Here is a 22057-nt window from a genome sequence, read left to right on the forward strand (position 1 = left end):
CGCTTTTTTACTTCTCCAACCTATGGAGTTAAAAACGATTATTTTAAATTTGGCGCCCCTTGGTTCAACTCTGCTTGTAAACTAGCCAGACTCCATCTACATACAATATATAATGATTAATTTTACCCAAATTTTCTGTGGCAAAAGAAGGAATCCAGGTTATTCCAGGAGTTCTGGATCCTGACTATGTGGGCACAATAATGGTTCAACTTTGGAGCCACATGCCCATGCAGTTAAAGAAGGGTGAGTCCTGGGTGCATTTGGTGGTGCTCCCTTCTCACCCTACTGTTTCTGTTATTGATAGTAATTTGCACGAGCTCTCTCCTTTTTCTCCACAGCTGTTAGCTGTAATCCAGCGGATTGGTCATCAGAAACTTCTTCGTAAGTACAAGATAAATGGCAAGGTTCTGGAAGGCTTGATTGACACAGGCGCGGACATTTCTGTAATTTCCAGTAGTTGCTGGGACCCCACGTGGCCCCTTGAGTCTGCCTCTGCAGTTTGGGGTGTAGGTGGACCTCAAACCTCTTCCAATTTCTCTTCCCAGTAGGTCTGAATATATCTCTTTATAGTCCTCTCTGTAATCTCTCTGTAATCCATCCTGCTTTTCCCCTCTCACCCCTGAGCCGATGGCAGTTCCCTGACAGATGCATTTTAAATAAAAGCACACTTTCTACTCATGTAAAAACACGCTGACCGTCCGTGGGCCGGATTGAGAATGCGATTGGGCCGGATCCAGCCCCTGGGGCTTAGTTTGCCTACCCATGTGTTAGACGTTTGATTTTTGAAGTTGGCCTGCAGGAGAGAATGAGTACAGAGTCAGATCTACTTATTTTGATTAGTGATACTGGTTCTTTGATTCTAAATATGGCTGATTCTCAGTCATTAGAATAGAAGAGCAGATTTGCTGGATCAGACCCATCTAATAAACAACAACAACAATTTAAACCCCGCGCATCTGGCTGGGTTTCCCCAGCCACTCTGGGCGTCTTCCAACAAAATATTAAAATACAATAAGATGCAAAAAATCTAGTCATCTTGTTTTGGGCATTGGCCAGCCAGTTGCTTCCGGGATTTGCAGTTTAGTGTGTGGAGGAAATAGCCACCCATTGCTGTTTGTCACCCCCACAACGGCTACTCGGAGGAACTTTCCGTTTGTGCCCGGACATTCACTTAGCTATCATGGCTAATCCCCTTTCCTGACAGCAACATCAACATCAACATCATCATCAACAACAACAACAACAACAATTATTATTATTAATATTAATACTCCACCTATCTGGCTGGGTTTCCCCAGCCACTCTGGGCGGCTTCCAGCAGAATATTAAAATACAGTGATTCAACCAATATTCAAAGCTTCTCTAAACAGGGCTGCCTTCAGATGACTAAAGATGATTGGGCAGAGGGGGCAACTTTTTAAATAGACAAGCTTTCCATTTCCCTTGCTGGGGATGCCTCCTCCTGGAGACATTTCTACCTCAGAAATAGTGAATCGGGTCCAGTTGCTCGCTGTTAAAACCTGTCCGGCTTGGAGCAAGGCGCTTCTGGCAGATTCTGCTTGTAATATGAGTGTAATGATGAAGCGAAGAGTTGGCGAAGAGTTTTGATGAGGCTTCCTGGTGCTTGATAACACCTGAGTCTTTTGCATTCACATTGAACATTAATATTGAAGGGGAAATAAGCTTCCTTAATCTACATTTTGATCAGGGAAATTCCAGGGTGAGAGACTCCTCAACAGTCCACCTCGCCAGGGTGCCAGTCCCCCCGCGGATCCATGCAGTCAGTAAAAGAAGGAAGTCCCGGCACAGGGATTTGGAGCAAAACAGCAGTCAGTAGACCATGCTCTTTATTGTTGCGCCTCAGGTCCCCCCCCCCCCAGGAGTAAGAACCCCGAGCATGGGGCAACGTCGACTTTTAAAACTTCCCTCTTTTCTCCAGAATACACTTCGAGCAGCATCATTGATACATCATCATTACATCACTGACATGTCACCAAAGGGGAGGGGTGACATTAGTTCAACCTTGGCAAACATGTCCAGGCAAGTCCTTGGTACAAGATTAGCGCAGGCCAGGCATGGCCCAAGTTGGCCCTCCAGCTGTTTTGGGACTACAACTCCCATCATCCCTAGATAACAGGACCTGTGGGTCAGGGATGATGGGCATTGTAGTCCCAAAACATTGGGAGGGCTGAGTTGGGACATGCCTGGCATAGGCAAAACATGTCCAGGCAACTCCCAAGTGCCCACCATCAAAGGGCAAGAGAGCTCCCTTTGCACATCCATCGCCTGGGGCAAGTCTGGCGATGGGCTTTTGGAAACTAACTGCTCAGCAATTGTCACCCCTGGGTGGGGTGTGTGAACATGTCCTAACGCTCAAGGGGTGGTGGTGGGAGGTGGCAGGGGAAAAGAGTCCTTTTTCCGAGGGCAAAAATGGCATTGGAATGGAGGAAATGGGGTTGGTTTTATATCATTGATCAAGCAAGGTCTCTTCCCTGAGCTGTCACTGTTCAGTTTCTGTTAATTGATTCTCATGGGAACTTACAGATTCTGGCTTCACACAATTAACTCAAGGCAGTGTCAATTTACTCTTGGCAGAAAGCCAAGGTCTGCTTGACCTAGAAACTACTTACTCTGATTGGTTAACAACCAGCACTCAACTCTCTTATCTAGAAATGCTAGCACAGTTTGATGTGTTAGGTGTGTTAGAAGCAGGAGTAGAAGTGCTGTGTATGGTTATGAGAGAGAGAAAAAGAAAGGATTTTGCTTTGCTTTGTATGCAGAAACTCTGCTGGTTTTATTTTTCCCTTTTAGTAAATCCTGTAAATAGTTATTCTGAGTCTAGCTGACTAGTCATTTCCACCTCGACTAGCTTCTTCGCTGTGCAGGAAAACTCTGCTACGTTTGGGCTAAAGCCATTAGAGCTATGCCTGACACTTCAAAGTTCCATGAGTCACGTTGAAAGGATGCATTCAGGCATAATATTTGGGATATTTAACAGCTTTAAAGATGTGCCCCCCCGGTCATTTCTGTAACAAATTTGATGTACTTCCTGGCTGAAACACGCCCTCGGGGTGATAGAGCCCATGCTTTGCATTTGGAAGAGCCCAGGTGCAATACATAGCTTCTCAGGTAGAGCTGGGAACGTTCCCTGCCTGAATCCCTGAGGACCTGCTGCCGGCCAGTGTTGACAGTACTGAGATAGGTAAACCAATGCTCTGACCCAGGATAAGACAACTTCCTATGTTTTTTAATGACTGATGTTTTAATGTGTTTTTAATCTCCTGTTGGAAGCCGCCCAGAGTGGCTGGGGAAACCCAGCCAGATGGGCGGGGTATAAGTAATTATTAATAATAATAATAATAATAATAATAATAGGCAGATTGGGGATTTAATTAATGTTACACTTCGTAATCGGATTGTTCAATATGAGTGCCAGTTATTTCAGATTAAGAACCTTAATCCTGCTTTGCCCCTTATTCCTGAATGTTTTCCTTGTGAATTCTCTCATACTTGTTTCACCATTGTGATTTTCGTTTACAAACTTTATTTCACAGAGTCGCCAATTCCAGATGAAGGTGGGTCTAGGATCTATTTGCCTGCTTGTTCTTATTTGAACTAACCCCACCAGCTTTGGCATTCTCCTTCACTAGCTGGATTTAGGCAACGCTAGCTTCCTGTCTAGAACGGCGTTGCTTAGAGGCCTTCCATAACCCGCGCAGAGCTGCCTTCCTCTTAACCATTCAATTGGTTGCATGCAACTTGTCAGGGAACTGCCATCCGCTCAGAGGCGAGAGGTGGAAGGGCAAGTGTTATAGGGAACCTCCAAAAATCTTGCGAAGCAGTTACTCCTCTAGCGAGGAGGAAAGCCCCACCTCCAGTGGAGAGGAGGTGGTGGGACCAGGGGATGCTAGGGAGAGCCTCAACACCGAGCCTGAGCAAAGCGGAGGGGAGGGAAGTACCCCTTTGCCAGCGCCCATTCTGCGCAGTAGGTTTTGGCGCAGGGAGGGGAGGAGAAGGTTGGGGGTCACGCAACTGTTATGCTGGGGGAGGTACAAGGACCGACCACTCCCAGATTCTGCTAGCAACTGAGCCAGACATGAACTTACGATGCTCTTCACTGTAAATAGTTTGCACTAAGAATAAAGCCTGGAAAAGACAGGTCGGAGTCTTGCCTGTTTACTCGCGAGCAACCACACCACCACCTGACACAACTGATTTGCTACTGTTGGAAAAACGCCCCCGGGAAGGGTGCCACCTTCCCAAGACACCGAGGCTTCTCTCCGGTGGTCACTCTCTGGCTGGAAATTGCCCTCAGTCCAGAGAGACCGGTAATAAGCGACCCCTCCATCCTGAGAGGAGCACACTCGTCTTCTGGTATCCCATCACAGAAGAAAGAGACAGTCAGTAGTCTACACACTACTTTATTTACAGACTGTACATGGAGCTCTCATCCGACATGTCTGCTCTCCTGAGCAGCAAGCACAGAAGTACAACTCGACACCCACTTCACTGAGAAGCGAAAGTAACTCTCCAGTTACTTGAGAACAAGCAGAGACTTCCTGTCTCACGCTCACAGACATCACATGGTGTCAACAACCATTGTGCTGCTCCTTGCAGCTGGTGAGAAATAAAAATCCCAACAGCTACTTCCTTTTTGACATCTAAAGAATTCATATGACCTGCTTGCTCATAAGATTATTGTATACACTGCATGGAAACCTTAGGGATGGCCCCTTGGAATATTCTCTGGTGTCTGGTGTAATATAGGCTAGATGCTGCCTCCACCATAGGAACTCATTACCTGCCTAACTGTTCACCCACGCAGTCTGCTACCCTGCTATTTCTATGAACTGAATCACAGACCCCCAGAGTTGCATGTCCCAGGCAGACATCCTTTTAGGAGTTGTCCCTGTGTCTTAAGAGTTTGAATGAATGAATGAATGAATGAATGAATCTTTAATTGCGTCAGCCATCGGCCGTAGCAACAAAACAGCAATGCAACAGACAAAGAACAGAAATCAAAAGTCGATGGTATAAAACACACTCTAGGGTCCTCAGTCAGCAGTCAAATAGTGGACCTTATTCTGATGGCCCCAGCTCGAAACCTGGCAGCCTTTACTGTCATCTGCTCCTCTTGATTTGCCAAAAGGAAGAAGACTGTGGCAATGGTTGGGCGACCCGGAATGGACAATAAAAGAGGGGTGATAATCTCATTTCTCAAGTCTTTAGAAAGAGTGCAGGCCAGATAGCAAAATTCATGTCAAATGGCTGTTTTAGGGGTTGTTTTTCAAAGTCTGGAATGGATTAATCCGTTTTGCATTCCTTTCTATGGGAAAGCGCACCTTGGTTTTGGAACGCTTTGGTTTTGGAACGGATTTCCGGAACGGATTAAGTTTGAGAACTTGAATCAAATCCACCCTGTGCTAAAGTAATAATTCCTTTTTTCAGGCAGCAAGCGCTCTACCTCCTCAGCAAACCTCAAGCAACGGGAAACTGTCATCAATAAGCGCCTTTCATCCTCCGCAGCACGTCTGAATTCTCCCAGCAAGGGTGAGTGTATGTTTGCAAAACCCAGTATGCTTTCCCACCTTTACAACCTCTTTGTGATATTTTTGCCTTAAATGCCCCCCTTTTTTTTACTCATTTTGTTAACCTAGCTTACTGTGCATATCTCCAGCCATTGGTTGCTGGATGTGAGGAGGTCTGTTAGAACAGAAGAGTCATGGTAAACACTTCACAGACCACTCGGTTCTGGAATTCAGAAAGCCAAATTATGACCCCTAATTTCACGCCTACTCTTCCATACTAACCCATCAGGATTTGCATGCTGTCAATCACAAGCACTTCAGTTTGATCCAAGACTTAAGTACTGTGTTTTTCCGTGTATAAGACTATACCCCCCCCCCAATTTTTTAAGTTTAAAATTGGGGGTCGTCTTATGCATGGAATGTTGCAATTAATTATTTCTCAATTTTGGGCACAAAAATTGGGGGTCGTCTTATACATGGGGGTGTCTTCTACACGGTAGTCAGGTGTCTGAAAATTGGTGGTGGTCCCCCCCCTTTTTCTTTTTCTTTTATTTCCTTTTTTTCAAAATTTATTTATTTAAATAATACAGCAAAAATAGAACATCAACAGGAAAAAAAATGAAATGAAATTGAGAGAGAGGAAAAAAACAGTTCAAAACCATTGAAAACAAATATACTTGTTGTATAGTACTCCGCCCGCCCACCCGCAGCTTCCCTCTGCTATAATTCGACTTCTTTAAATCACTATCTCCACATTTATCCTTGCATTTTCCGATTCCACCGCCAGCATCCCCAGCTAGAGAGCAGTCTTACCATGAGAGCAGTCTTACCATGCATACGGTTTGCAACATACTTCTCTCTGTATGCCCAATTTTTCTCTGCTGTGTTGTGTGAGGCTTTTCTCGTAGAGAGTCAGGTTCCCTCGACTGTTTACTGTTAAAAGTGATTTGTGTACATCTCCTGTCCTGAGATGTTCTAGATCTCACAAACAGCAGACAAGGTTGTGTCTGGGCTGCACAATTTCATACTTCAGGTGGGGGCTTCCATGAACGAACACTAGATCCACATATGGTCACGTTAACCTCCACCTGTAAACAAAAATGCTTCATCCCAAACATCACCATCATCATCATCATAATTTATTCTTTCTACCCCGCCCATCTGGCCAGGCTTCCCCAGCCACTCTGGGCAGCTCCCAATCGAATATTAAAAACACAAGACAGCATGAAACATTCAAAACTTCCCTAAACAGGGTTGCTTTCAGGTGTCTTTTATAAGTAGGATAGTTGGTTATTTCCTTGACATCTGATGAGAGGGTGTTCCACAGGGCGAGCGCCACCACAAATAAGGCCCCCTGCCTGGTTCCCTGTAACCTTGCTTCTTGCAGGGAGGGAACCACCAGAAAACCCTCGGGAGAGGGATCCCGGCATCCGGGGTGGAGACGCTCCTTCAGGTCTACTGGGCCGTTGAGGTCTTTCAAGGTCAGCACCAACACTTTGGTTTTTTATAATAATTTTTATTAATTTTAACATATAAATTATAATACGTACCACAAAACTTTATGACTTATACAATCTTTTTGGACTTCCATCAGCACCTCTGATAATCCACAGTTTTAACCACTTCTTATGCATTTCTTAAATTTATATTACCTTTAAATATCCAAACTAATCATCCTCCCCCTTATCCATTTTTGCAATAATTCCAATAATATTCCTCACAAAACTTCTTGCAAACCTACAAACGTCGTCTGATCTTCACAAATACTTTTCAAATAATCCATAAATTTACTCCAGTCGTCTGTGAATTTCTGGTCCCGCCGATTTCGAATCCTCCCTGTTAGTTTATTTAGTTCTACATATTCCATTAATTTCATCCATTCTTCTTTCGTTGGTAATTCTTCTTGTTTCCATTTTTGGGCCAATAATATTATTGCTGCTGTTACTGCATATAAAAAGAGCTTACATTCCTTTCTATTTATATCACTCCCTACAGTTCCCAGTAAAAATGCTTCTGGTTTCTTTATAAATGTATATTTCAACATTTTTTTATCTCATTATGTTATGTACTGAGTTGAATAGGATCCAAACTGAAGCAGTCTGATTGGTCCTAGAACAATAGGATCCAAATTGCAGCAGTCTGATTAGTCCTAGAACAATAGGATTCAGAATGCAGCAGTCTGATTGGTCCTAGAACAATGCAGCAGTATGATTGGTTGGCAGGAACCACCCAATCCTGCTCCAGATAGAAGTGAATGTTAGGATATTTCCGTTCCACCTTAAAAGGGAGCAGGCTTTTGTAAGCAACAGAGTCTGCGCATGTCCTATTCACAGGATGTTTATGCTTGCTGTTTTTCCTTTCGTTTTCTCAGTTGGCCAGAGATGCTGACACAGAACGGTCACGTTTTCTTTTGTTCTGTTAAACGCTAAATAAAGTCTGTAAATTATGCTCTTCTGTGATGCAAGCTTTTGACTGCTTTCTGCTGAATGAGGGTGCACCCAGCCTAGGAATGTGGCCAGAATTTCCAAAGGCTTTGTGCCCCTAACTGTTGGATCTGCGTGACTACGGGAGGCCGATGGAATCCCAGAACTCCGGCTTGGGGGCCATGATGGACGTTATCTCCCTGGCAGTTTCCCAACAACAAGGTTTCGGGCCCAGATTCACAGCACCTACAGGAGAGTAAAGCTGCAACAGACTGCGTTTGAGGTATGAAGGGGGGAAAAGCGAAAGAAAGGGACGGACGCTTTTTCTGTTATACCTCGGCAAAGAGCCTTTGATCTACGGCAAGGCTTAATTGGCCTGGGAGCCGAGCCAAAGAGTTCGTGATTAATGGGCTGCCAAGATAAGGAGTCTTTGAAGGCATAAGACTCACGGCTGATGCCAAAAGCTGGAATGGAATTTTTCCAAGCTTCTGGAAATGCTGAATGCCCTAAGTTGGATGGGCAGAATTATGAAACTTGGGCAAAATGGTGTGAATCTTTGTTGCGTCAGTATGGGGTGTGGCATGTTGTTTATGAAGCCCCCCCAGTTCCTCTGACAGAGAAATGGAGATCAGCTGATTCGAGAGCGATTGACATAATAGTCCTATCCGTATCTCTTGAGGAAATTAAGACGCTGGCTGGCAACACCACTGCACGTGCAATGTGGACTGCTTTGAAAAAAGCTCACAAGCCAATAATCCCAGCCCAGAGTTTGACTGCATCGGAGGTCCTAGCTGTTTCCCAGAATGCGAATGAGTGCAGGGATGCTGAGGGCACCGGTTGCAAGCTGCAGGGGGAGCTGACCGTCACGTCATCCCAGGCAGCATTCCAGCCTCCAGGGGGAGCCAAGGAGTCGGCAGCTAAGAGCTCTGGTTCTCGTGAGAACCAAGGTCATCGCCTTTGCAGAGGCCGGAAAGGCAAAGGTAAACAGAGCCACAGGCAGACACCTGCAGATGGCCAGGAGCAGAGGGAGGGTGAAGAGCCCGCGCAAGGGAAAAGCAAGACGTTGCTTGCTGGCACAGCTTCACCAAAGGCTAAAGGCACGTCTGCTGACCAGGAGCAGCAGGGGGGCAAGCTGCAAAAGCCCAAACCGCTGGAAAACAAGGGTTTGCTTGCTGTAAAGACTGCTCCAACTGCCAAAGGCAGGTTTATTGTGGACTCAGGTGCCAGCCGCCACGTTTCCAAGGACAGGCACCTCTTTATCTCCTTCAAGCCTCAGGAAGGTGAGATCCACCTGGCTGATGGAAGGACGTTGAAAATTGCAGGAGAAGGGACTGTGAAACTTGCAAGTTTGCACACAACCATCAGCGGTGTACTGTATGTTCCAGGAGCTGCAAGCAACTTGTTGAGCGTCCCACAGCTTACTGGGCGTGGTTTTCAGATTTCCTTCAAGAGGAGCGTCTGTGTCATCAGTAAAGGCAAAGAGGACTATTTGCATGCAAAGTTTATGGATGGTTTGTTCCATATAACTTATGATGACACTGCTGTTGTGTCAAATGCTGATTCTTGTTGTGTTGCACAAACTAACAAAGTTCTTCATGCAGGTTGCATTCATGATGCGCATCGAAGGTTTTGTCACCTCTCTTGGAAGGCACTGGCCAAGATGCCAGAGGTGGTTGAAGGTTTGAACATCAAACCTTGTAAATTTCACATGAAATGTGTATCTTGTGCAGAGAACAAGGTGAAGGTTGCTCCAAAAGGCAAGGAGTCTAGCAGGCAGGCTTCCAAACCCTACCAGCTAGTGCATGCAGACCTGGTTGGGCCACTTGCGCCCTCTTTAGGAGGAGCAAGGTACTTCATGATTCTGATTGATTCCTTTTCCAGGTACATTCATGTGTATTTGCTCGAACAGAAATCGCAAGCATTTCCAAGGTTTAAGGAATTCTGTGCTTGGTTGGAAAATGTGCACGGTAAACGTATTTCTTGTTTTTTTACTGATCGGGGCGGGGAGTTTACTTCTCAGCAGTTTGAAGCTTTCCTGACTGAGAAGGGAATCCAGCATGACATGTCAACGCCCAGATCGCCATGGATGAATGGGCTTGCGGAGAGAGCAAATCAGACATTGCTGCAAGGAATCAAGACCTTGTTGCATGATGCCAATCTCCCTGATAAGTTTTGGGGGGAGGCTCTGGGGAATTTGGTTTATACCGTTAATCGCAGATTGTCATCACCCATTGGCTGTACCCCCTATGAGAAGATGTTTGGCAAGAAACCCAACACCAAACACATGAGAATCTTTGGTTCGGACATGTGGGTACGCACACAACAAACCAACAAGCTTGGGAAGCGTGGGGCACATGGTTTGTTCATGGGGTACGAAAAAGGTGCATACAGGGTATGGATGACTGACTCTAAGTCCATTAAGTTCACAAGGAGTGTTGAGTACAATCCTAAGTGGGGGGGAAATGTGGGAATTTTTCAGAGTTACCCAGAGGAGGATGAAGGTGATGTCAAGCAAGCAGCTAAAGATGAGAAAGCTGCTGCTGATGAGGATGAGGATGATGATGATGATCAGAGTTCGGATTCCAGTTCAGTTGGCGGCTCTGCTGCTGCTGCTGATGTCAGTGACAGTGATGACACAGCAGACTACCAGAGCGCAAAGGCCTCAGTCAGACCATCTGATGCGTCTGACAATGAACTGGAAGAACCACTGTTCACCATTGGTCATTTTTCTCCTAAGAAAGAGGAGATGAGTCCAGAAGACTTGCGTCTAGTACGCAGATCTGAAAGGGCGACCAAAGGCAGACCTCCAAACAGGTATGCTGATGAGTTTGCTAAGACAGCAACTGCTGTTCTTGGTAGCTCAGAGAAGGTATGGGAACCTTCAAGCTTCAAAGAGGTTCAGGAGTTAACCTCTAAAGATGCTGAGCCTTGGCTTAATGCCATGAAGGCTGAAGTTGATTCCTTGAACAGGAACCAAACTTGGGAACTGGTACCGGTAGTCCCAGGAATGAGACTGGTTGGAAGCAAATGGGTCTTCAAGGCCAAGACAGACCAGAATGGCAAGGTAGTCAGACACAAAGCCAGATTGGTTGCCAGAGGTTTTTCACAGGTACCAGGACAGGATTACCATGAGACCTATTCTCCCACAGTCAAATATGAGAGCATTCGGCTGATGCTCAAGGTCGCTGCGGAGGAGAAACTGCATGTTACCCATCATGACATTAATACAGCTTTTTTGTACGGGATTTTGAACGAGGAGCTGTTCATGCTTCCACCTGATGGGATGCAGATACAGAAGGGAATGGTCTGTAAACTGCGGAAATCCTTATATGGTCTTAAGCAGAGTGCCAGGTGTTGGAACACAAAACTCACTGAGACATTGCTTTCTCTAGGTTTTCACCAGGGCAAAGCTGATCCATGTGTGTTTGTCAAGGAGGAGGGGCAAAACAAACTGTATTGTTTATGTTTTGTTGATGATCTTCTGATGTTTTGGAAGAATCAGGCTTTTTATCAAAGCACCCTAACTCAGCTGAAGGAGCACTTTGACATGAAGGATCTTGGTGAGGTATCCAACTATCTTTCTCTGCAGGTGGAGAAGGACCAAGCAGGTAATTTTCTGGTACACCAAACACAGAAAATTGCTGATGTATTAACCAGGTTGAATTTGGTTGATGCAAACCCAGCAGACACACCGATGGTGACAGGTTACCAGGTAGACAGTACTGCTGAAGCGTTTTCAGACACAACGCTGTACAGATGCATTCTAGGCAAGCTGAATTTCATTGCCAGATGTTCAAGACCTGACATAGCTGTAAGCTGTAATCTGCTTAGCAGACATGCCAACAATCCTACGGTTCAGGATTGGAAAGCTCTGAAGCGCATAGCCCGCTATTTGAAAGGGACTATGCACTACAGGCTGAGGTTCACCAGTCAGAAGACTGGAGGTCTTGAAATCTTTGCTGATGCAAGTTTTGGAAGTGACACCACGGATGGTACGAGCACTTCTGGTGTGTGCAACATGTACAACCACTGCCTGTTTGACTGGTTGTGCAAGAAGCAGACAACAGTGAGCCTAAGTTCCTGTGAAGCAGAACTCAATGCTCTGTCATTTTCACTCATGGATTGTGAATGGTTGATGCAACTGTTTAAGGACATCAGGGTGTCTGTGAAATGTCCTGTACAAGTGTATCAAGACAATAGATCGTGTTTGGCTTTGCTGAACTCGGAGAGTTGCAAGCAGAGAACCAAGTACTTGCAGATTAAGCTACATCGTGCAAGAGAGTGTATTCAGAAAGGACTGATTCAGGTGTCCTACATGGCAGGAAATGAAATTCCTGCTGATCTGTTGTCTAAGGTTGTTAACAAAGAACAACTTAAGATTTATGTACAAAGGTTGCAATTGGGTGAACCACAGGTACAACAGGTTACACGGAAAGGGGGAGGATGTTAGGATATTTCCGTTCCACCTTAAAAGGGAGCAGGCTTTTGTAAGCAACAGAGTCTGCGCATGTCCTATTCACAGGATGTTTATGCTTGCTGTTTTTCCTTTCGTTTTCTCAGTTGGCCAGAGATGCTGACACAGAACGGTCACGTTTTCTTTTGTTCTGTTAAACGCTAAATAAAGTCTGTAAATTATGCTCTTCTGTGATGCAAGCTTTTGACTGCTTTCTGCTGAATGAGGGTGCACCCAGCCTAGGAATGTGGCCAGAATTTCCAAAGGCTTTGTGCCCCTAACTGTTGGATCTGCGTGACTACGGGAGGCCGATGGAATCCCAGAACTCCGGCTTGGGGGCCATGATGGACGTTATCTCCCTGGCAGTTTCCCAACAGTGAATCCACAACCTGATTGGCTTACAGTAGAATTCCGGAATTAGCCAATCATGTGCAGCCCATTGTGTAAATAATGTATATAAAGCAGATACTGTGAGGGGACTTTCATTCATTCCTCCTCACCACTATGAGCTGAATAAAGAGCATGAAATCACTTTGCGACTCGGAGTATATTTCACTGGCGACGAAGGTGGGATCCCGCTGAGCTGACTGCCACACACAGCACCGCAGCACCGCCACCTGCCGCACCGCTGCCTCGCACCGTGTATCCAGGCTTCAGCTCCGGGACACAAGGAACTCAGAATGGCAGCCAACAGCAACTTCTCGCCATTCAACCCAGTATCTGGAGACTGGGAAGCGTACGCCTCCCGTTTCACCTTCCTCCTAGAAGCCAAAGGGGTCACCGACGAAGAAGACGCCAAGAAGAGGGCGATATTCTTCAGCGTCTGCGGAGAGGAGACGTTTGAAATCGCCCGGGCTCTCCTTGCGCCTGAAGACGTCGCTACTGTTCCATACAAAACAATAATGGAACAGCTGAAGGGGCACTTTTCGCCGCAGCCCTCAGTGGTGGCTCATCGAAATGCCTTCTACGCAAAGCGGCAAGCCCCTGGGGAAACCATAACTGGGTTTGTGACTTCTCTCCGCCAAGCTGCCCGGTTCTGCAACTTCTCAGAGCTGGAGAACATGCTTCGTGACCGCCTCGTCGGTGGCCTGAAGGATGAGAAGCTGCAACGACGCCTCTACGCTAAGAAGGACCTAACGTTCCAGGTCGCTCTGGAGGAGGCCCTGGCAATGGAAGCTGCCAAGAGGTCGACGCAAGAGGCACGGCCGAGCCTGCCATCCCAACAGAGGGTCCACCACGAAGACCTCACCGACGACTCAGGATCCGACAGGGAGGAGGTGCACCGAGTACAGCAGCGCACTCAAGCAGCGCACAGACCACAGCTGCCTCGACGAGAAGGAGGGAACTGCGCAAGCTGCGGGGAGAGTCACGAGAGGAGGACCTGCCGTTTCCGCAACGCAGAGTGCAGGCAGTGCAGAAAATCGGGACACATCGCCCGGGTGTGTCGGGCTCGGCCCACCCGACACCAGGCATCAGATGACCAACCCAAGAGCCCCAGGGCCCAGGGCCCAACGCACCAAGGCAACTCGACGGAGCTCACGGACTGCCAGGTATACCAGTTGCCCCACCCCAATGTAGAGAAAATTTATGTAGAGGTACAGATAGAGGGGGCCCCATGCTGCATGGAGCTTGACACGGGTTCAACTCTATCCATAATCTCGGCAAGGACCTTAAGGAAACTGTGTCCTACTGGGGGTCCCAAACTCAAGCCGGCCCCATTCACCCTACGGGACTTCCAGAAACGTAAGGTCCCCACAATGGGGGTGGGGACCTTCAGGGTGCAATACCGAGGGCAGACGCGGCAACTGGACTTGCTTGTGGTCAAGGGCCCCTATATTAGCTTACTGGGATTGTCATGGTTTGGACCACTGGGGCTAGCCGTCACCGGGGTGAACCACACTAGCTTACAAGTGGACGTGGACGCCATATGCAAGGAATTTCCAGGGGTTTTCGACGGGAAATTGGGACAGTATATGGGCCCCCCCATTGCGCTACAGCTTGACCCTGCAGTACGACCGGTCAGGCTCAAGGCTCGCCGGGTCCCGTTCGCCTTGAAACCCCGTATAGACGAGGAATTGGACCAACTCGTGGAGCAAGGAGTGCTGGAGCCGGTGCTTAATGCCCCCTGGGAAACCCCAATCGTCACACCTGTCAAGCCTAATGGTTCGGTCCGCATCTGCGCAGACTACAAATGTACCATAAACAAGGCCCTCACGGCCCACGCATACCCAGTGCCAGTGGTCAGCCATGTCCTTGCCACCCTGGCTGGGTCGAAATTTTTTGGCAAGCTGGACTTGGCCCAAGCATATCAACAGCTGCCAGTAGATGAGGCCACAGCAGAGGCACAGACGATTGTGACGCACAGAGGAGCGTTCAGGGTAAAGCGGCTGCAATTCGGGGTCAGCGTGGCACCAGGCATATTCCAGAATCTAATGGACTCTCTCCTTAAAGGGATTCCTGGCGTCACCCCCTTCTTCGATGATGTGTTGATTGCCGGGCCCACACCAGAGGAGTTTGAGGACCGCCTCCGCACCGTTCCGCACCGTTTCCAGACGGCGGGTCTCAAGGTGAAGCGGGAAAAATGTCTACTAGGAGTGCCTCAGGTGGACTTTCTGGGATTTATGGTGGACGCAGAAGGGGTCCACCTGACTGGGGACAAGGTACGCGCCATTTGTGATGCCCCAGCGCCCAAGAGCAAGACTGAACTTCAGGCCTTCTTGGGACTATTGAACTTTTACCATTCCTTCCTTCCCCACAAGGCAGCGGTAGCGGAGCTCCTACACAGACTCCTGGACAAGCGGGCCCCTTGGGTGTGGGGCCAGCATCAGGAGGCCGCATTCCAGGCAGTCAAGGACTTGCTTGTCTCAAACTCGGTCTTGGCACACTTCGACGAGAGGCTGCCGGTGGTGCTAGCATGCGACGCCTCACCCTATGGCATTGGCGCTGTCCTGGGGCACCAACTCCCGGATGGAAGAGAGGTACCGGTGGCGTACTTTTCCCAGACACTCAACGCAACCGAGCGGAACTACTCGCAAATCGACAAGGAGGGTCTGGCAATCGTGAAGGGAGTAAAAAAATTCCATGATTTCTTGTACGGGCGGCCCTTCACCGTGGTGACTGACCACAAGCCGTTGCTTGGCTTGTTTGCCCCCGAAAAGCAGACCCCCCAAGTGCTGTCTCCTCGCGTCCTCAGGTGGTCAATTTTCCTTGCCAGCTACCAGTATGCACTGATTCACCGACCTGGGAAGGCGATGGGCCATGCGGACGCCCTCAGCAGGCTACCACTACCAGAAACAGGCCCTGACCCAGCATCTGCACAAGAGGTTATGAGCCTGGAGCTGCTTCCCGACCGCCCCATTCAGGCACAAGAAGTTGCACACCATTCCAAGAAAGATAGGGTCATCTCCCGGGTCCTGGACTGGGTGTGGAGGGGATGGCCCAGCAGCAGCCCCGGGCCAGAATTCGCCGGCTACACAACCCGCAAACATGAACTGTCGGCCCACAAGGGGTGCCTGTTATGGGGAAGCAGAGTCGTTGTTCCCCAGCCCCTCCGCAAAAGGGTCCTCAAAGCCCTACACGAGACACATCCAGGGGTAGTAAGAATGAAGGCCCTTGCCAGGAGTTATGTGTGGTGGCCGGGGATCGATGGAGAGATAGAGGCCTGGGTCAAACACTGCCAGGCCTGCCAAGAATCCCGCCCAGATCCCCCAAGGGCCCCAGTCCAGTCCTGGGAGTCCGCCCGAGCACCATGGTCACGCCTGCATGTGGATTTCGCTGGCCCCTTTCAGGGGAAAACATTCTTCATAGTGGTGGACTACTACACCAAATGGCTGGTAGTCGCACTGGTACCGTCCACTTCCACGTCCGCAGCCATCCGGGTACTACGCAGGCTGTTTGCAACCCACGGGCTCCCTGACACTCTCGTCTCAGACAACGGGACTGCATTTACGTCAGGAGAATTCCAAACCTTCACAGCACAGAACGCCATCCGTCACATCCGTTCGGCGCCGTTCCACCCTGCCACCAATGGCCAAGCAGAACGCATGGTGCGGACCACCAAGGACACCCTTCGCCGCATGACGCAAGGGGACTGGGAGTACCGCCTTGCCACATTCCTTCTAGCACAGCACAGCACCCCCAGCTCAACGACTGGCCGGAGCCCCGCTGAACTACTAATGGGTCGGCGCCTTGCAATCAGATTGGACCGCCTTCACCCCGATAGAGCTCAGGATGAGGTAGTGGTGGGGGAAGGCAGGAACCCCCGGACCTTCGAGGCCCAGGACCCAGTGTACGCAAAGAATTTTGGGGCAGGCCCAGCATGGGTACCCGCCACAGTCACCAGGGTCACTGGCCCAGTGTCGTACGAGGTGCTAACGGATGGGGGGCAATGCTGGCGCCGCCACTGCGACCAGATATGGCGACGGTTCCCAGGAGAAACCCAGGAGGAGGACGACAGGTCAGAGGAGTCCCAAGGGAACAGCGGGGCAGTGAGGCCCATAGAGCAGGAGGGGCCAGCAGGAGAGGCAGAATCAGTAAATACAGAGAGGACCCGTGAGGCCGAAAGGACACCGGAACCAGAACCACGACTGAGCGAGCCGGTTGCACCAGACCAAACAGCCCCATCACAGCCAGCATCCTTGGAACACGAGCCAGAACCTGGAGCACGGACCAGGGAACACCCCAGGCCGCAACGCACACGTAGGCCGCCGGCATACCTTGAGGACTATGAATGCGACCTCCCGGGCAGGACTGGAACTTAGAGGGGAGGGGTGTTATGTACTGAGTTGAATAGGATCCAAACTGAAGCAGTCTGATTGGTCCTAGAACAATAGGATCCAAATTGCAGCAGTCTGATTAGTCCTAGAATAATAGGATTCAGAATGCACCAGTCTGATTGGTCCTAGAACAATGCAGCAGTATGATTGGTTGGCAGGAACCACCCAATCCTGCTCCAGATAGAAGTGAATCCACAACCTGATTGGCTTACAGTAGAATTCCGGAATTAGCCAATCATGTGCAGCCCATTGTGTAAATAATGTATATAAAGCAGATACTGTGAGGGGACTTTCATTCATTCCTCCTCACCACTATGAGCTGAATAAAGAGCATGAAATCACTTTGCGACTCGGAGTATATTTCACATTATATATCATCTCCCAGAAGCTTTTCACCTTTTTACATTCCCACCACATGTGATAAAATGTTCCCTCTTTTTCTTTACATTTCCAACATTTATTGCTAACTTTATACATTTTAGCTAACTTAACGGGTGTAATATACCATCTATACATCATTTTCATCACATTTTCTTTTAGGGCATTGCATGCAGTAAATTTTAAGCCTTCTTTCCATAATTTTACCCAATCACTCGGCTGTATATGTGAGGAGAACCTGAGCTTACAGGGTTAAACAGCTCAGAGTGTACGCCCTGCCTACTGTTGGGAGGGGGGAGGTTCGTCATTTCCGAGAGCCTCAAGCCTTTGTTCTCTCTCTACTTTCGCTTTTGAGGAGAGAGGACGTGTTTTCACGATGCTGTTCGCTGTGATAGATAATGGATAATGGATAGTCTGCTGTAAATAAAACTGCTTTTAGCTGCTAAGATCCTGAGTGGACTTTATTTAAGCACACTGAAGAATGCTCTGGAGTTTTTTTAAGCTTTCTCTTACCGCTGCTGATCTTTGCTTTTGCTCAGAGCATCGGAATGTGGAGTTTGGAATGCAGAGGCCTGGCCAGCAAGAGCTGTGCAGCCGAAGCGGGCCGGACGCCAGGCTTATCTGAGCAATAAATCAATCTCCTTTCAGAGTATATTATACCCAAAATCTTTAGCCCAATGAATCATAACCGACTTTACCTCCTCATCCTTCAAATGCCATTCAAGCAGCAATTTATACATTTTAGACAAAATTTTAAAATCATTGCTTAATATCTCTGATTCAAACTTTGATCTACTTTCGTCAAATCCTTTTTCTTTAAAATCCTGTTTAAACATTTCATTCACCTGGCGGTAGTGCAGCCAATCATTCACATATTCTTTAATTTCTTCATATGGTTTCATTTTCCATTTACTTCCTTCCTTTTGTATTAACTTCCCATAAGTTATCCATTTCCCACTCATATTGACCTTTTTCATGCTCATTGCTTCTAGTGGAGATAACCAATGTGGTATTTTACATTCCGATAGGTTTTTATACCTATCCCAAATTTCTATTAAAGATCTTCGAAATATATGGCTTCCAAATCCTTTATGGACTTTTGTCTTATTATACCATAAATATGCGTGCCACCCAAATCTATTATCATAACCTTCCAAATCCAACAATTCCGTATTTTCTAATAACATCCATTCCTTTAACCAACAGAGGCAGGATGCTTCATAATACATTTTCAAATCTGGCAGGGCAAAGCCTCCTCTTTCTTTTGCATCTGTTAACAGCTTAAACTGTATTCTCGGCTTCTTTCCCTGCCAGATATACCTTGAAATTGTTTTTTTGCCAGTCTTTAAATATTGCTGCCCCATTGATTATTGGAATTGTCTGAAACAAAAATAACATCTTTGGTAGCACATTCATCTTAATAGCTGAAATCCTCCCCCAAAATGATAACTTCATCCTTCCCCATATTTCTAGATCTCTTTTAATACCATTCCACACCGGCGTGTAGTTGTTTTGAAATAGATCAATATTTTTAGGAGTTAACCAAATTCCCAAATACTCTTTTAACAACTTCTATACCTATTTGTTGCTGCAATACTTCCACCAGGTCCTGTTTCTTATTTTTAACTATTATCTTAGTATTCTTTTTGTTCAGTTTGAAACCTGCCACCTGCCCAAACTGTTCTATTTCCTCTAATACTTCTTTGACACTTGTAATTGGCTCTTCAATTGTTAATACCAAGTCATCGGCAAATGCTTTCACTTTGTACTCATTTCGACCGACTGAAATTCCCTATAATAATAATAAATAATAAATTTTATTTATATCCTGCCCTCCCCAGCCGAAGCCGGGCTCAGAGCAGCTAACATCAAATGTATAACACATCAACATAAAATTAGAATTAGACAATCAATTAAAATACATCCTCAAATCAGATCAGGATCAGAATAAAATCCAATTAGATGGCAACCCGCAGATTAGGGTTGGGGACCTTAAATGCTCACCAGGCCCAACTGTTTGTGCTGAACTTATATGGGCCTGTGAGAAAAATTGGGAGGCCACTTTCATGCAAGTTCTTATGAAGGGGAGAGGGAGTCAGACTGAACCCCGACCAAAGGCCTGGCAGAACAGCTCCGTCTTGCAGGCTCTGCGGAAAGATGTCAAGTCCCTCAGGGCCCTAGTCTCTTGTGACAGAGTGTTCCACCAGATTGGAGCCACAGCCGAAAAAGCCCTGGTTCTGGTTGAGGCCAGCCTAACCTCTCTGTGGCCTGGGACCTCAAAGATGTTTTTATTTGAAGACCATAAGTTCCTCTGTGGGACATACCAGGAGAGGTGGTCCCGTAGGTATGAGGGTCCTAGGCCATATAGGGCTTTAAAGGTTAAAACTAGCACCTTAAACCTGATCCTGTACTCCACCGGGAGTCAGTGCAGCTGGTATAGCACCGGGTGAATGTGATCTCGCAGCGAGGACCCCGTAAGGAGTCTCGCCGCGGCGTTCTGCACCCGCTGGAGTTTCAGGGTCGGTCTCAAGGGCAGCCCCACGTAGAGCGAGTTACAATAATCCAGTCTGGAGGTGACTGTCGCGTGGATCACAGTGGCTAGGTCAGGGCGAGAGAGGTAAGGAGCCAACTGCTTAGCTTGGCAGAGATGAAAAAATGCTGCCTTTGTTGTAGCTTCAATCTGCGCCTCCATGGAAAGGGAAGATTGCACCCAAACTCTTAACGGACAGTGCTGGCACTAATTGCACCCCCACAAGAGATGGGAGTTGCCCCCCCAATCCCATATCGTCCCTTCCCAGCCAAAGGACCTCTGTCTTCGAAGGATTTAACTTCGACCGGCTCCCACGTAACCATCCAGCCACAGCTTCCAAACATCTGATCAGTTTGTCTGGGGCCGAGTCAGGATGGCCATCCATCAACAGATAAAGTTGGGTGTCATCAGCAAACTCCGGACAAGCTGAGCGAGGGGGCGCATAAAGATGTTTAAAAGCATCGGGGAGAGTATTGCACCCTGAGGCACTCCACACACCAAGGAGTGGCGCGATGAGCATTCCCCCCGAAGCGCCACCCTCTGTCCCAGACCAGAGAGAAACAAGCGCAGCTATTGAAGGACTGTGCCCTGGATCCCCACGTCGGCAAGGCGGTGGTCCAGGAGTTCGTGATCAACCATGTCAAAGGCTGCTGGCGGATCTAGAAGAATCAGCAGCCCCGACCCGCCTCGATCCAGCTGCCTGCGGAGATCATCTGTTAGGGCGACCAGAGCCATGTCAGTCCCATGACCAGCACGGAAGCCGGATTGGAATGGATCCAGAGCCGATGTTTCATCCAGAAACACACCAAGCGGTTCAGCAACTGCTCTCTCCATCACCTTACCCAGGAATGGAAGATTTGAAACCGGGCGGTAATTGGATAGATCTAAAGGCTCTAATGATGTTTTCTTTAAGAGCGGGCGCACCACTGCCTCCTTCAGTACCCCTGAGAATGTCCCGGTGCCAAGGGACAAATTGATGATATCCCCTAGGGGGACCCACACCTCGTCTGGACACGCTCTAATCATTCATTAGTTCATTCTTCCTTATTGACCTTAAGAAGACTTCCAGTACCGATATGAATAATAGTGGTGATAGAGGACACCCTTGTCTTGTGCCTTTAGTAATTTCTATATTTTCTGTTACTATATTATTTACAGTCAATTTTGCTCTCTGTTCCGAAAATATCGCTTTTATTCCATTTAGAAAGAATTGACCAGTATCCATTAATTCAAATTTTTTAACATAAATTCCCAGGATATATTATCAAAAGCCTTTTCCGCATCCACAAAAATTAACATTGCTTGTTTTTCATTCCTGGCAGTTAGATATTCAATTATATTAATTATATTCCTTATGTTATCTTTCATCTGTCTACCAGGTAGAAAACCTGCTTGATCCTTATGGATAATTTCATTCAATATTTTTTTCAATCTATTTGCCAATATGCTTGCAAATAATTTATAGTCATTGTTTAACAGGGAAATTGGTCTATAATTATTTACTTGTGTTAAATCCGAGTCTTGTTTTGGAATAAGTGTGATATATGCTTCTTTCCACGTTTCTGGCAATTCTCCCTTTAAAAATATATTATTCATCACTTCTTTCATTGGCACAAGTAGGGTGTGTTTCATTTCTTTATAATATCTTGCTGTAAATCCATCCGGTCCCGGTGTCTTTCCACTTTTCAATTCTTTTATAGCAACTTTAATTTCTTCTGTTTCAAGTAGGTCGTTCAGTGTTAGGGAATTGCTGACAAGCTAGCTGAGATAAAACTCCGGGCAGCCAGCCATATCTGTACAAAGATTTATTGGTTAGCTTCAAAGTCCTTACAAGAGTTCAAAACGCACACTCCATCACGATGAGTCAGATGGATCGCCTGACGTTTTCTTTCGCCGCGCCCAGCAGACCCATTTCCGCAGATCAGCCCTCCTCTTTCCTCTGCTCTGTGAGTGGCTGATAACCTGGTACT

General features: G+C 47.4%; 2 protein-coding genes and 1 long non-coding RNA gene across 3 annotated transcripts in view; 2 read left to right on the forward strand and 1 right to left on the reverse strand.

Moving 5' to 3' along the window:
• LOC310697725 overlaps positions 1–22057 on the reverse strand; it is a 951570-nt gene that overhangs the window by 619403 nt on the left and 310110 nt on the right. The gene's annotated exons all lie outside the window — the stretch shown is intronic.
• Positions 1–22057, forward strand: part of LOC310697691 (P2R1A-PPP2R2A-interacting phosphatase regulator 1-like) — a 456471-nt gene that overhangs the window by 240095 nt on the left and 194319 nt on the right. The gene's annotated exons all lie outside the window — the stretch shown is intronic.
• LOC310697831 (uncharacterized protein) overlaps positions 3555–22057 on the forward strand; it is a gene marked incomplete at its 3' end in the record, with an annotated part of 115497 nt that continues 96994 nt past the window's right edge. The window contains exons 1-2 of the mRNA XM_083484455.1: positions 3555–3575; positions 5449–5550. The remainder of the gene's footprint in view (positions 3576–5448; positions 5551–22057) is intronic.

The sequence above is a fragment of the Podarcis liolepis genome, assembly GCF_965112155.1.
Source record: "Podarcis liolepis genome assembly, chromosome: W".
Lineage (NCBI taxonomy): Eukaryota > Metazoa > Chordata > Lepidosauria > Squamata > Lacertidae > Podarcis > Podarcis liolepis.